This window comes from Ranitomeya variabilis, chromosome 1 (assembly GCF_051348905.1).
Source record: "Ranitomeya variabilis isolate aRanVar5 chromosome 1, aRanVar5.hap1, whole genome shotgun sequence".
Classification (NCBI taxonomy): domain Eukaryota; kingdom Metazoa; phylum Chordata; class Amphibia; order Anura; family Dendrobatidae; genus Ranitomeya; species Ranitomeya variabilis.
Window position 1 is genome coordinate 224155929 of NC_135232.1, and position 17655 is coordinate 224173583.

Genomic DNA, 17655 nt, shown 5'->3' on the forward strand with positions numbered 1-17655 from the left:
ATTTCACCCGTCCAATCAAATAAGTGTTTTTTAATAACAAACAAAAAAACCATCAAATAATAATGTTCAGTTATGCACTCAATACTTGGTCGGGAATCCTTTGGCAGAAATGACTGCTTCAATGCGGCGTGGCATGGAGGCAATCAGCCTGTGACACTGCTGAGATGTTATGGAGGCCCAGGATGCTTCAATAGCGGCCTTAAGCTCATCCAGAGTGTTGGGTCTTGCGTCTCTCAACTTTCTCTTCACAATATCCCACAGATTCTCTATGGGGTTCAGGTCAGGAGAGTTGGCAGGCCAATTGAGCACAGTAATACCATGGTCAGTAAACCATTTACCAGTGGTTTTGGCACTGTGAGCAGGTGCCAGGTCATGCTGAAAAATGAAATCTTCATCTCCATAAAGCATTTCAGCCGATGGAAGCATGAAGTGCTCCAAAATCTCCTGATAGCTAGCTGCATTGACCCTGTCCTTGATGAAACACAGTGGACCAACACCAGCAGCTGACATGGCACCCCACACCATCACTGACTGTGGGTACTTGACACTGGACTTCAGGCATTTTGGCATTTCCTTCTCCCAAGTCTTCCTCCAGACTCTGGCCCCTTGATTTCCGAATGACATGCAAAATTTGCTTTCATCAGAAAAAAGTACTTGGGACCACTTAGCAACAGTCCAGTGCTGCTTCTCTGTAGCCCAGGTCAGGCGCTTCTGCCGCTGTTTATGGTTCAAAAGTGGCTTTACCTGGGGAATGCGGCACCTGTAGACCATTTCCTGCACACCAGACTCAGTCCACTGCTTCCTCAGGTTCCCCAAGGTCTGGAATCGGTCCTTCTCCACAATCTTCCTCAGGGTCCGGTCACCTCTTCTCGTTGTACAGCGTTTTCTGCCACATTGTTTCCTTCCAACAGACTTACCATTGAGGTGCCTTGATACAGCACTCTGGGAACAGCCTATTTGTTGAGAAATTTCTTTCTGGGTCTTACCCTCTTGCTTGAGGGTGTCAATGATGGCCTTCTTGACATTTGTCAGGTCGCTAGTCTTACCCATGATGGGGGTTTTGAGTATTGAACCAGGCAGGGAGTTTTTAAAAGCCTCAGGTATCTTTTGCATGTGTTTAGAGTTAATTAGTTGATTCAGAAGATTAGGGTAATAGGTCGTTTAGAGAACCTTTTCTTGATATGCTAATTTATTGAGACAGGTTTTTTGGGTTATCAGGAGTTGTAGGCCAAAATCATCAGTATTAAAACAATAAAAGACCTGACAAATTTCAGTTGGTGGATAATGAATCTATAATATATGAAAGTTTAATTGTAATCATTACAATATGGTAAATAATGAAATTTAACACTATATGCTAATTTTTTGAGAAGGACCTGTATGAGACTTGCAAGTTAGGGTCAGCAGATATGCAGCCACAGTGCATCATTGTCCTCAATGAGGCTTAAAGTTGTTTTAAATTATTGTTGACTCCTGATTATATAGGTTCTTTACATTTGTTGGCTTTGGCCCTGGAGTGGTATGGTTGGAAAGAAAGAAATATACACCTTGGGGTAGCTAGTGGGCACACACAAACTGGCCAATTTGTGTGCTAATTACCTTAATTTTATAGTTTAGAGTTTTATAGTAGTCTATATGGCAGTAATGCATTAGTGTCCATATTTTCAATATTTATGAGCCAAGATATATGCAGAGTATGCTGCCGCACCTTTTGTATGTTTCAATCATTGTGGGGTTCTTTAGTATAGTGAGCTGGCCTCAATTCACCATGTAAGTATTATGAGCATAATACAGAGCATAACTGGCCTAGGGCAACTTCTGATAGCCATAATGTGGGAGCCAATAATGGAGTGGGACTCTTCACAGAAAAGTAGAGAATACTTTGTATAGGTTTCCCTATTTTGTTCTGATCAGATAATATCCCACTACACATGCAAAAGATGGTGGATAAGAAATGTGTAGATGAAACATGGCCATGAAAGTGATGTGTAATTGCACCCAAACAACCCATCATCATACAGGTTTAAAGATACTGTCTTCTGTGACAGCATTGATAGTGTCTGTGTACATATGTACAAGTGCTTCTCACCAAGTTAGAATATCATCAAAAAGTTAATTTATTTCAGTTCTTCAAGACAAAAAGTGAAACTCATTATATAGTCATTACAAACAGAGTGTCATTACAGAGTGATCTATTTCAAGTGTGAATTTCTGTTAATGTTGATGATTATGGCTTACAGCCAATTAAAGCCTAAAAGTCATATCAGTAAATTATGATAATTAACAAAAAACACCTGCAAGGCTTCCTAAGCATTTAAAAAGGTCCCTTAGTCTGTTTCTGTAGGCTCCACAATCATGGGGAAGACTGCTGACTTGACAGATGTCCAGAAGGCCATCATTGACACACTCCACAAGGAGGGTAAGGCACAAAAGGTCATTGCTAAAGAAGCTGGCTGTCCACAGAGTGCTATATTCAAGCATATTAATACAAATTTGAGTGGAAGGAAAAAGTGTGACAAAAAGGTGCACAAGCAACTGGGATAACTGTAGCCTTGAAGGGATTGTTAAGAAAAGGCCATTCAAAAATTTGGGGGAGATTCACAAGGAGTGCTGCTGGATTCATTGCTTCAAGAACTGGACTGTTGCTCAGTGGTCCAAGATGGTGTTTTCAAATTAAAGTAATTTTTTTATTTCATTTGGAAATTAAGGTCCCAGAGTCTGAAGGAAAAGTGGAGAGGCACTCAATCCAAGCTGCTTGAGAGCTCGTGTGAATTTTCCATAATCAGTGGTGGTTTGGGGAGCCATGTCATCTGCTGGTGTAGGTCCACTGTGTTTTATCAAGACCAAAATCAGTGCAGCCATCTACCAGGAAATTTTAGAGCACTTCATGCTTCCCTCTGCCAACAAGCTTTTTGGAGATGGAAATTTAATTCTCCAGCAGGACTTGGCACCTGTCCACACTGCCAAAAGTACTAATACCTGGTTTAAAAACAACAGTATCACTGTGCTTGATTGGCCAGCAAACTCACCTGACCTTAACCCCATAGAGAATCTATGAGGTATTGTCAACACGAAGATGAGAGACACCAAATCCAACAATGCAGACGAGATGAAGACTGCTATCAAAGCAACCTGGGCTTCCATAACACCTCAGCAGTCCCACCAGCTGATCGCCTTCATACCACCCCGCATTGATGCAAAAGGAGCCCCAACCAAGTACTGAGTGCATTTACTGATCATACATTTCAGTAGGCCAACATTTTGGATTTTAAAATCGTTTTTCAAGCTGGTGTTATAAAGTATTCTAATTTACTGAGGTAATGACTTGGGTGTTCATTGGCTGTAAGCCGTAATCATCAACATTAACAGAAATAAACACTTGAAATGGATCACTCTGTCTGTAATGACTCTATATAATATGAGTTTTACTTTATGTATTGAGGAACTGAAAAAAATAAACTTTTTGATATTCTAATTTTGTGAGAAGCACCTGTACACTCGATATAGCACCAATGTGAGTACTGGACACACAGCTGTGCCTATAGTAGATGGTGCACCATTTGGTCTTTAGGATAAAATTGACAGAATTCCAGAACCCATTCAAAGTTTACTGAGACATTGAGCTACCAAACAAGAAAATCCTTCCAGGAATTAGTACTTAGAAGCTAATCCAAACCAATATAGAATAAAACTACTTTTATTAATTTACAAAATTTATAAAACCAATTGAAAAGACAGGGAAAGGGACCCTCCAAAAAGGAGGGGAAACTACTGCAGGACCGTTATTAAGAGATGTAAGTAACTGTGGGGAGGTAAATGGGATGAAGGATAGGGATCCTAATATTAATACAGTGCTGGTTCCTTGGGGTGAGAAGATCACAACAGGTTACAATGCAGTCCACTCATGGGCTCTGCAGTACACACATACCGAGGTGCTTCATACTTAAGGAATCTGCAAAGAGTTGGTTTATAATCATATCCCTATCTTAAAGTCAAACCTAAAGTCATATTTAGACAAACTGTTATTTACCTGCCCAGAGATGGTGTCAAGATGGAGTGCAGTGTTCCCCTCACACTCAATGAGTGCCGTTTTGCTGCTCACTTCTTCTGGGGGTGTCCAGCCAGCCAAGGTAGGAATCGGTATATGCACAAAACAACCAATTACCTACAGAATTCTAAAAGTATTGTCTGATACAGGAGATTTGGCAAGAACCAAGCAGTAAAGCCCATAGTGTATAAGTACGGAACATCCTCATTTTTAGAGATTCTCCAATAAAATGATGATGCCCGTATCACCATTCCTTGGGGTGAGAAGATCACAACAGGTTACAATGCAGTCCACTCATGGGCTCTGCAGTACACACATACCGAGGTGCTTCATACTTAAGGAATCTGCAAAGAGTTGGTTTATAATCATATCCCTATCTTAAAGTCAAACCTAAAGTCATATTTAGACAAACTGTTATTTACCTGCCCAGAGATGGTGTCAAGATGGAGTGCAGTGTTCCCCTCACACTCAATGAGTGCCGTTTTGCTGCTCACTTCTTCTGGGGGTGTCCAGCCAGCCAAGGTAGGAATCGGTATATGCACAAAACAACCAATTACCTACAGAATTCTAAAAGTATTGTCTGATACAGGAGATTTGGCAAGAACCAAGCAGTAAAGCCCATAGTGTATAAGTACGGAACATCCTCATTTTTAGAGATTCTCCAATAAAATGATGATGCCCGTATCACCAACATAAATAATATAGAAGTAATATAAATTAAGACAAAAATGTTGGTAGCAAGACATAGTTGTAAAAACAAACTACAATGAATGGTCAAAAATGTTTATGTGCGTAATCAAGGCCTGGAAAATATTGTCAGATGACCTGACTTCAAGAACATTTGTGGGGTCCACACTCTGGAATATACAGACGTGAGTATGTGGACGAGAAATTGTCTGAATAACAGTTTTGTATGTGATTTATTAAGTCCTGGAATTAATTGCGAAATGGGGTAAAATGTGGTTTACTCATGAAAATGTTCCATAAAAATGACTTTACTGGGGCCCACTAAGCAGAAAATGTAATATTTGAAGAAAAAAAAAACCTAAAAATTGTAAGATGTGTGCTAGGTCTAAAAACAGATGGAGATACAAAGGTTTGGTTGGGATGGGCACCTGGGGCAATAGTACCTGGAATCACTCCTTCTACTGTGCTTCCTACAAACCCCGGCATCTTTTTGGGGGATACTTTTGGGTGGGAGTGGCAGGGACAGGGCAAGGAAAATGGCGCTCTGCAAGTCTCCGAACATCCTTAGACTCCAAGGCTTCCTCCTTTGCCATTGAGTCAAATATGAGACACTGAACAATTTTCTCCTGGAACTAGAGAAATGTGAGCACTCCTTAGGATTTTTTTTATACAGGACAAAACTATTGTAACAATCTGGATGAGGTAGGCCTTTGTATATCAGGCCATGCTCTTACACGTCACCAGGTATGGTTGAAGCACCTGGTTTGATAGGTCTACCGCACCCATGAATTTATTGTAATCTGTGATGCAGTTTGGTTTCTGTTTGTCCCTGGTGGTGCCCCTGTCTCGGACCGTCGTAGTGGTGTCCACATGCAGCGTGGTCAGCATGTTGATGTCCTTCCTGTCATTCCTCTTCACTGCAAGAAGTTGGTCCCTTGCAAGTGAGAATGACTCCCCCCCCCCCCCCCCTCCTTCTCCAAACGTCTGAACACCAACTGTGATGGTAACCCTACTCTGTTTTTGTTATTCCTGACTGTCCCACAGGCCCCTGGATTTGCAGTGCTGAGGGATTTGTATAGAGGAATACTCGTGTAATAGTTGTCAGTATACACGTGGTACCCTTGATGAAGAAAGGGTGTCATTAGCTCCCAGACAATTTTACCTGGGATGCCAATTGTATGTGGGGCTAATTTCATATATTATGAACGTGGATGTGTACCCCGATGTGCTATTGAGCATTTTGTACACTTTTGCTCCGTATTTGGCTCACTTTGAGGGAATAAATTGGTGGAATGACAGATGGCCTTTGAAACTCATCAAAGACTTGTTGACTTCCACATTTTGCTCTGAATTTAGAAATGAATTGGAGGGAAATTAGGAGTCTCAATTTGTTTAGGTGATTGTAATTGGAGTTTTTTCTTGTGGGGCTTGGGAATTATCACTAAAAAGAAAAATATTTAGAATTGAGAGTCCTCACTGGTTGATACCTTTTAACGGCTAACTGAAAAGATGGTAACAAATTGCAAGCTCTCGAGACTACTCAGGTCTCTTCATCAGGCATAGACTAAGAAGGAATTGCATTAGGGCTTCATAATGGGTTCTGGACATGACCGCTGCAAACACAGGGGTACTGTGGACAGATTTTGTTGACCAGTAGGAGTGGAGTATGGTTTTATTTGTTTGTATTTTTAAGTAATCCCATGTTCAGGGTAAGGCCAAAAATTTTCTTTATTTCAGAGACCTTTGTGGGGATCCAGGAACGGGAATTAAAGTCAGTGGGTTTTTGGGAAATGTATTGTCAGTAGTGTTGAGCATTCCGATACCGCAAGTATCGGGTATCGGCCGATACTTGCGGTATCGGAATTCCGATACCAAGTTCCGATATTTTTCTGATATCGAAATCGGAAGTTCCCAGTGTATGGTTCCCAGGGTCTGGAGGAGAGGAGACTCTCCTTCAGGCCCTGGGATCCATATTCATGTAAAAAATAAAGAATTAAAATAAAAAATATGGATATACTCACCCGTCCGGCGGCCCCTGGACCTTACCGCTGTTAACCGGCAGCCTCCGTTCCTAAGAATGAGGAGTTTAGGACCTGCGATGACGTCGCGGCTTGTGATTGGTCGCGTGAGTTGTCAGATGACCAATCACAAGCCGCGACGTCATCGAAGGTCCTAAACTCCTCATTCTTAGGAACGGAGGCTGCCGGTTAACAGCGGTAAGGTCCAGGGGCCGCCGGACGGGTGAGTATATCCATATTTTTTATTTTAATTCTTTATTTTTTACATGAATATGGATCCCAGGGCCTGAAGGAGAGTTTCCTCTCCTTCAGACCCTGGGAACCATCCAGGATACTTTCCGTTACTTGAGTCCCATTGACTTGTATTGGTATCGGGTATCGGTATCGGCGATATCCGATATTTTTCGGGTATCGGCCGATACTATCCGATACCGATACTTTCAAGTATCGGAAGGTATCGCTCAACACTAATTGTCAGGCATATAAATTGGTTCAGTGGGTGATCAATTGTAGAACTTCTGAGGTAACAAAAATTTGGAAAAATTCAAAGTAGTAAAACTAGTGACATTTCCTTTTAGTCTGGGGCTGCCAAAAAAAGAAGGAATTTGAGGGGAAATGAACTGTCATGATACCACAGCTGTGGGGGGGAAAATGCGGTTCGTGGTTTTGCCTCTGACACTTCAGCAGTGACGACCAACTCCTACCTCCTACCCTCAGGCTGTCGAATCCTGTGGAGGAAGAGTCATCATCACTGGCTGAAAATTGCTCTGCTTCAAAGGCAGATTTTGTTTTGCTGCCAGAGCATTTTTTTTTTCTAATAATCTGACAAGAAGGATGACATGGAAGAAAGGACAGGAGTGATCAATAGGGTTTAGATTTACAGAAACAGATATAAATTTGATTTTATGGCCTTTTCCTTCTCTGACAGGGTAGCACTTTGGGTGTAGTTTATCTCTCTTCTCTCGGAATAGCTACAAGGAGAGAAGAGAAAGGCACAATCCAAGTGCTGCCCTATTTACCAATATTGTGGGCTTTTGATCACGATTACTGTGATAGGGACTAGCACAGTAATCCAAAAGCCATCAGCCAATGAGAAGAATCCCAGCTGTTGCTGGGTCTGGGGAAGCAGATCTCTATTTTCTTTCTGTAGAAGGAGCTGGGCCAGGAGATCACAGATCCGATACCTAAGGTACTGTGTGGGGTTGCGGATCCCATTTCTCTCTTCTCTGAGATGTCAGGGGGGTGTGTGCTATATCCTTATTTCTCAGCACCGTTAAAAAGCGGCGCTGAGGAATAAGGCCCCTCAATTGCTGCCGTTAAAAGGAGCAGCGGCAGATGTTAAGGGGTTAAAAGAATAACTTTTTGTACCATTCATACCTATTGATTCTGATAGCATTTTGTTAGTGCCAGACCATTGTGGTCTCAGAAACTCTGCTCTGCTATAGATATGCTTAGGTACTCCTGTAGTATACAGTATATCACAAAAGTAAGTACACCCCTCACATTTTTGTAAATATTATATCTTTTCATGGAACAACACTGAAGACATGTGACTTTGATACAATGTAAAGTAGTAGAAAGTGTACAGCTTGTATAACAGCGTAAATTTGGTATGCCCTCTAAAAAACTCCACACACAGCCATTAATGTCTAAACCGCTTGTAACAAATGTGAGTACACCCCTAAGTGAAAATGGCCAAATTATGCCCAATTAGCCATTTTCCCTCCTTGGTGTCATGTTACTCATTAGTGTTGCAAGGTCTCAGGTATGAATAGGAAACAGGTGTGTAAAATGTAATGTTATCGCTCTCACTTCCTCATACTGGTCACGGGAAGTTCAATATGGCATCTCGTGGCAAAGAACTCTCTGAGGATCTGAAAAAAGAATTGTTGTTCTACATAAAGATGGTCTAGGCTATAAGAAGATTGCCAACAACCTGAAACTGACCTCCAGTATGGTGGGCAAAGCCATACAGCGGTTTAACAGCACAGGCCTCACCATGGTCGACCAAAGAAGTTGCGTGCTTGTGCTCAGCATCATATCCAGAGGTTATGTTTTTAAAATAGACGTATGAGTGCTGCCAGCATTACTGCAGAGGTGAAAGGATCAGGGGGTCAGCCTGTCAGTGCTCAGGCCATACACCACACACTACATCAAATTGATGTGCATGGCTGTTATCCCAGAAGGAAGCCTCTTCTAAAGATGATGCACAAGGAAGCCTGCAAACAGTTTGTTGAAGACAAGCAGATTATGGACATGGCTTACTGGAAACATGTCCTGTGGTTTGATGGGACCAAGATAAACTTATTTGGTTCAGATGTTGTCAAGTTTGTGGTGGAAAGCATGGGAGGAGTACAAAGACAAGTGTGTCTTGCCTACAGTCAAGCATGGTGGTGTGACTGTCATGGTTTGGGGCTGGATGAGTGCTGCCAGCTGTGGGGAGCTACAGTTCATTACGGAAACTATGAATGCCAACATGTACTGTGACATACAGAAGCAGAGCATGTCACTTTTGTGAGATACTGTACTGAAACATGTTTTCACAAATTCCCTTGCATTCAAATGTATTTTGACTAATTGTATTTTAAATTTTGAAATATAATATTTCACAAGAGCTAACACAAATCCATTGAAAATGCTGCTTAATAAGCTTGCAAAATTTGAAAAATTTGGAGCCAAGACTACTGTCTTCAAGAATGAATACAAAATTACATTTATTAAATATCAGTTCACATAATAGAATGAAAATTACAGAAGTACAATTAGACACTCATAATCATCACATGGGTATGTAAAGCAGAAAGGACACAGGTAAAAAGTCCAGAAACCACACTGATAAAGTAAAATCCGACCCGAGGAATCATGTTCTTTAGGCTAATAAGCCATGTAATAAGGTGTATATATGTCTTTAAGAACAACTAATCAAAGAGGTTAGCCAAAGATTGATCATCACCCATAATGGTGGCAGTGTGGAAGCGGACTGCCAGCCCCTACGCGCATTTGACGTAGGCTTCTTCGCGGGACCGCAGCAGAGTGTTTCATAACAGTTTTTTTATATGCCAGCATCCCCTAATGCCAATTGCGGGACAAATGAGGCAGCATACGCGACGCGAGCGCCGGAACTTGCATCACTGCTAGGGGTCAGGGAGCCGTTCCCCTAGCAACCGTGACTCGCAAGTGTCACGTGTCTGGCTCCAGCGGCGATGCTCCGGAACGCAAGCATCACGTGCATGTGCGCATGTCCACTGCAGAGGAATCTAAATAGAGATGTACCAAGATACCAACTACCCAGAACGGGTAGAATTAATCCAATAAAGACATGAGTGAAGAAAGTGCAACGTGCATGATAAAGTGCATAACAATAAGTAGAGCAATGGGCAGGATAATATAAAAAAGAAATAACAAATTAAATCACATAGGATTATCCATTACAGACAAATGATTATATATAATCCAATAAGGACAAAAATGAAGTGAGGAAAAGTGTATGAATGCATTCCTCCGCTCATTCCAAACAATGGCATATATAATAATAACAAACACACGTAATATATCAAAAAGTATGTGAACAACCCCAAATGAAATAGATACAGTTCCATTCATCATAGGCATTTTTCTGTTATTTGGAGATGATCCATATCTTCACCACTATATATTAGGAGGTAATTTGGTCCACACACCATGAAGAATTTTCATGTGATATATAAGTATGTGGCATAACATAAATCACTATATCCCATCAAAGATAACTAAAAAGAAAAATAAACAATAAATATAAGTTAAAATGACAGACACACAAAAATTAAAACAAATCCAGAGACACAATGAGACTAAAGGAATGAAGCAAAGCTGAGTTGTTCATTCAATCCGTAAGGCACTAATGTGTCCAGAACAGTGATCCATCTACATTCACGTTGAAATAGTAGACATTTGAAATCACCGCCCCTTATTCCAGCATGAACCCTATCAATGCCACAAATTCTAAGTTGGAATACAATTGTGTTTCTCCTTGAAGTGCCTTGGTATATTTTTTAAAGCCTTTATATCACTTTCCTCTCTGGCGGCTAAGATATCTCTCATGTGTTCCCATGTCCTAACACATAGTTCACGTGAGGTCAGTCCTATGTAAATGAGATTGCAGGTTCATTTAGCATAATATATCACATGAGAAGTGTTATATGTGATATACTCTCCAATTTTGAATTACCGCAAACCGTCCGATGACCTAAAAGACATGGATCTATCATGATTTTTGCACGCAAGGTAGTCAGAACATGGAAAAAACCCACCCCAAAGAAAGTAGGAGATTTTGCAGTACATTGGCTCTTAACAAGGATGTCACGTGAATTGTGGCTCCTTCTTGCCGTCATTAAGGGGCGTTCTGGTAGGTGCTGATCAGTTCTGAGGATTGACCAATGTTTGGATAAATTAGATTGTATTCCATCCCATTGTAATTATATGTGGTAATGAACCTGGTCACCATTTGCTGTACATTAGTTCTCTCAGTTTTATTTTTAGACAAATGATGGAGCTGATCCTGAGTCAATAGGGAATCTCTAGTTACTTGTTTGGCTTGTTTATAACCCTTCTTTATGCATCTACCACTGTACACACACTCCAAAAATCTCTCCCCAAGGTCCACAGCCTGCCTCTCAAATGCCTCATCAGAGGTACAAATCCTCCTCATCCATAGGAACTGGCCTACAGGCACAGCCCTGATGGTCGAATCAACATGTGCAGATGAAGCATGTAATAAAGCATTAACTGAGATATCTTTTCTATATACATGAGTGTATATCGACCCATCAGACTGCACCTGTAGTTTGATATCCAAAAAAGAAATTTCCCTCGGATGGCAGGAATATGTGAATCTAATGTTGGAGTCATTGTGGTTCAAATTGGACACAAATAAATCCAAATCATTGACCGACCACTGCCAGATGAAAAGAATATCGTCAATGAAGCGATACCAATGAGGATCTGGGGAGCGGCATGTGCATCGTCCAGAAATATAGTTCTCTCCCAATACCCCAAAAACAAATTTGCATAGGACGGTGCACATGCCGCTCTCATTGCGGTCCCGTGCTTCTCTAGGAAGAAACGGTCTTTAAAAGTAAAACAATTACCGGTATGTACCAAAATGAACCGTAACAAGTCCAACACCAGATCCCTCACGTCAGGATTGCTAGATTCAAGAAAAAAAACCATGCTGCCCTAATGCCATCCTCGTGATCAATGCAGGTATAAAGTGTTTCCAAATCAGCCATCACGAGGAGCTTATCGGGCTCAAGGTGCAATCCTTCAGACGTCTCAGGATGTCCGTGGCGTCCCTGACATAGGAGGGTAGCGTCTCAACCTGTAGTGATAAATAGTAATCAATATATTTGAATATTGGTTCGCTGAGCCCTCCTATGCCAGAAACAATCAGACACCCCAGGGGATTAAGAGCGTCCTTGTAGACCTTTGGGAGAAGATAGAAAGTGGGCACACGTGGAGAGTTGAATCCGACTAAGACCTTTCAAACCAGGGTGAACCATATCCTGATATGGTATTTGAGAGGGATGTTATTACTAAAAAGATTTGTGATGGTTTGACTGTGGACTATCCACGTGTGCCCACTTTCTGGGTATGTGCACACGTTGCGGTTTTAGCTTTGGATCTGCAGCGTTTTTGACGCTGTGCACATGCTGCGGAAAAAAACGCGCGGAAATGCTGCATTTTTTTTTCCGCAGCATGTCAATTCTTTGTGCGGATTCCGCAGCGGTTTGATACCTGCTCCATATTAAAAAACTGCAGGTGTAAAACCGCAGCAGAATCCGCACAAAAACCGCAGTAAATCCACAGGAAAAACGCAGTGTTTTTGCCCTGCGGATTTATCAAAAACAGTGCGGAAAAATCCTGCAGACCAGTCCACAGCGTGGGCACATACCCTCTATCTTCTCCCCAAGGTCCAAAATGACACTCTCAATCTAGATAAATAAAACTTGGCACTCAACTCTGGGAATTCCGTTGCATGAGAAAAGTTTTTAATGCAGTCACAAATCAGATACATACGTTTCGGTCATAAATGGACTTTTTCAGTAAACTGCAAAGTACACAATCAAAATAAACAATGCGGCTTAATGTTACATCATGATTAGATAGACAGAAATGCTAATAAATGAGTTTAGAGAAACAATGTACTCAAATATCTCTCTACAAGAATAAATAGATAAACCAATAAATCACCAAAATTGTGAGGGAGGAGGGAAAATTAAAGGGGTTGTTGTTAAATATGCTTATTTTGCACATTTATTTAAATCAGGACTTAACCAGGTGCGTTATTCTTAAAAGAAAAATGTCGTCATATTCTCATAAAAAGTATAGTGGTTTATTGATTGTCCATAGAAAAATCACTTTGCAGCAAAAACATAAAACAGATGAAAATAGTTACGAACAGATTGTCCATGTGTAGAGATCAGCATTGGTTACTCATCTTTCCCAACTTCTGAATGGAAGCCGTCTGTCTGTGTGAATCTGAAGGTTATCATGGCTGCAGCTACCAGCTGTTGCTTCCTCGTCAGACATCCATGGAGAATGAGGGTGAAGATCGGAGGTGACAGTCCCACGTGACAAAAGGCCCCACCACCCTCCTAAGAGACGCTTATATATCCATTCTATGGATCACGTGTTCCCTGTATATGGAGTTGACTTATACATACACAAAAATAGCTCTTTGTACTGTCAGCAAGGAGCGATGTGCTCTGTACTGCATCGAGACCAAGAATAAGTCAATTAATTAATATTTAACAATTCCCCCTTTTGAGGGTGAAAGACATTGATTGAAACCCTCAAATAAAATATATCAATAAAATCTTTCTTCTTTGACAAAATAATTTAGTGTTTATAATATCAATAATAATAATATTGTTCTACATTTTCAATAATATAATGATATGTAAATTCATGTTATGGTAAGCCGTGACTAATATTCATATAATATAGTATATAATTATACTTCCCTATATCTACTTGAAGCATCTCAGGTCTGATGTCATCTGATGTCATCTGGTCTTCATCTTGATGTCTTCTTCTTGGTTCTTTTTAAACAATCTTTATTATAATTCTTTTGAAATAGATGATAGAATGTAAATATTGTAGAGACTGTGTGTCATGTGTCAATCAAAGTCCATAAATTCAAATGTTGATAAGAAAACAAAGTTCATAGATGAAATGTAGCTTTAATATCTGTGCAGTGTCACCTTTAAAAACCTGGACTTACATTGGCTCGCCTTGCATATTTCTGGAATCTCCATATCATCCGCATTGGTCTTGGAACAGGTGACATCTGTGGTCAGCACAGCAAGGGATACATTGACTCTTCCCTGCTAAACATAGCACCATAACCAGTCTTTAGTGCACAGGACACATGTCAGGGTTGTAGCGTCCTGACAATTACCTGATTGTTCACCAGCTTTCATGGAAGTCTTATAGGTGATAGGGAACCACTGGAACGTAATAACACAGTTCATCTTAGCATCATAGGATCATGGTCCCCTTCGTGGTTGGCAGGTAGGATACTGTACTCATACTTGTCAGTGATGGATGCTGTAGTTGTGAGTGGTGACATGAACTGTATTTGACACAGTCTATTATTATTCAGAAATCATAGCATTGTTACCTTATGGAACTTCAGGATAACGCTTTTTCTTCTTGAAACTTTTAAGAATGAATTGAATTCAGAAATATGAAAAGTCTTTATTAACATAACTTTTGGTGTCTTGATTGAAGTCTTCTTTCCCTATTCTATACCAAATCTGGTAATTTTCCTAACCTATAATATCATAGCTTACCATAGCAATCAATAATATCCATATAATTATTATCAGAATATTAATATGGAATTTATATTTTGAAAAAGAAAATAATAATAATAATAATGATAATATATTATTAACCATATTCTTCATGTGATAGGACATTTTTGTGTCATGGGTGTAATTTCTTTTTTAACCCATAGATGTCAGTGTGTCTTTTATGTAACAAGTGTTGATATTACTAAAACTTTATTAATAAACTATAACCAATAATATGTAAGAATGTGTAGCCATGAACCAAAATAAGAATATATATATATGAATAAATGAATGAAAGAATTATTGTATTTAACTCAGAATTGAAACACTTGTTATATAATGAAACCATATGATCATTATATTTGATAAAGCAATATTCTTGTATTAGACATTACTTTATTAAATATTGATTTTTATTTTTGAGATAAAAAATGAAAATTGAGAATAAAAATTGAAGAAAAAATGAAAAATGAAAAATAAAAATTGAGAATTAAGAATAAAAATTGAAGGAAAAATGAAAAGTGAAAAATGAAAATGAGAATAAAATAAAAATAAAAATAAGGCCTTTATATGTTGATGATAAATGCAGAGGTTATGTCTCAATAACACATTCCCTTTAATATTTCCATCATTTAGATGTTGTCATAACCTTGGATTACCAAAATATTGAAATTATGCAACTTTGCATATGTAGTATCCTTCATTAGAGAAAAAAATGACTTTTATAATACTTTATGTTATTATACCCAATAATACCTTATTAATATTTCTTTTTTATTAAAATATGTGAAAAAAGAGGTATTGATGAAATGTGATGATGTAATCTGGATCAAAAACACATTTCCCTCCTTAATATCAAAAAATATAATTTTATGAAAAAATTAATTTGTAAAAACCAAAATTAAAAATAATTTTTATAACTGTCAGATCAGCTTGTGCCATATATTTGTTTGAAGATGTGTACCCATCTATTTAAAAAAACACTGAATATGAAAAAAATTATAATTTGGTAACATTATTCTAAATGTAGATTTCCTTGATAAACCATATTGATGTGTGATTGCACTTATTCACTATTAACTAAATCAATAAATAATAATTACTAAAGAAATATATATATATATATTGAGTAAATAATATTTAAATGTATCTTACATTGTAATTTAACTAAATCTTATATTCATACACACAAGGGTTTTTTTGTTTTTTTTTCTTTCTCTCCACATACCATAAGTCATGAGGCCTCTCACATACCATACATTCCACATTCCACGCTCCTTCGTTACACTTCATTCTTAGCAGCTGCTCATCTGTCATCTGTCACTCACATAAAAGTTGACAATACATATTTCACATACAAAGAATTAGAAACCATATATATATTAACCCAAAATATTGTATCCTAATTATTAATCAATGCGCATTGTAATCTATTAAATTTAGTATTCTAATATTTATTTGAATATTCCCCAAATACTATCTAACTCTATCTAACTTATAGATAAGACTCCTCCATAGGAAATTTGTGCATTTGTTGTACAGTTATATTTGGTACAGGCCTGCAACTGAATCCGTATGAATGTAAAGGCTGAGGAGCTTCTAAATTCTCCTTACACTAAAACAAGGGTATCTGTTCCACAGCTATTTCTGGTACAGGGCCTGGAACTTCTAAAACTTCTTCTTACAGCTTTAAATTGAAACAAGAGTGTGACCTGTCGTGCCATGCAGTGAAGGAAAAAAAACTACATTATTATCCCCATGCAAAGGAAAAAAACGCGTTTTAGATTATGTTAGAGAACAAAAATTACAATACACAAATTTTACATTGTTAGTTATATATTATTTAGTTTTAAATGTTAATATATATAATCTTGCAGTTATTATAGCTTCCTGTGTAAATAAACAAATTCATGTAAGAAGTTTTTTGTTCAATTCCTGTTTTTGAAATGAAAGCTCTAAGGAAAAATAAAAGATAAGGTTAATTTCATATTTATTAAAAAAAACAAAATAATTGAAATATGTTATACATACAGTATGTATATATTTAATATATGTAATTAATGTAATTCTAAATATTATTACTGGAATAAATTTTAATTATTTCACTATACATATAAAAATACAGTTAATATAATTTCTACCTATACAAATATGCTACAGTATTTACTGTATACTATATTAATATATATGTAACTGCAGAAATATATTGTATAAAATAATTACATATTAATAAATAATACATTGTATAACTCCCCTACACATCATATAATTGATTACATTTTTAGCCAATTCCTAACCCAAAATTTACCTCTCTGTCAATAATCTGTTGACAAGCACTATTTAATAAAATCATCTTTAAACTTATGAGCTGTGATAATGGAGTGTTCAGCTGAGCAGCCCCTGGGATACTCACCACTTGTTTCCATTTGTCAGTTTCCGCCATTTTTACAGGGAGATCTGAACCTCCAGCTTTTAACCCTTTCAGTGCAGCTTCAGTGGAAGACTCATAGGGTTTGTAGCAAATATGTAATTTTCTTCGTTCTTCATAGATTTGATTTTGGGTCAGCTTTGGAGATTTTGATTTTGGCTTCTGATAAGATATAATTCTGTCTGATTTAAAAACCTTAGTATGATTTGTTTTCCTTTCAAGATTCTCATGTTTTCTAGAAAATTCAAGGGACTGTGCACATTCATATAAAGAATCTTTCTGTGACGCAATAACACGAAATACAGGATTTAGGAATCTAAATTTGTTTACAAAACAATTTATCATTGATTTTTTATTGGAATTCGTACTGACCATCCTGTACACACTTTAAAAAATGGACATGAATGTAAAAGTACATTCTTTCCGGCCAATCTTCAATTTTAAAAGAATATCAAGATCTGGATAATTTTCTTTTAATCCACAAAATATCAAAATTTTTAATCTTTCTACATCAGTCATTTCTTCATGGAATTCTTCATCCTGCATTTTTAGTGAGAATTTCCTGGAGAAACTTACTGGTAGCCAAATTTTAAATAATTTATTTTTCTCCTGATTAGTCAGATCATACTTATCGGCAAA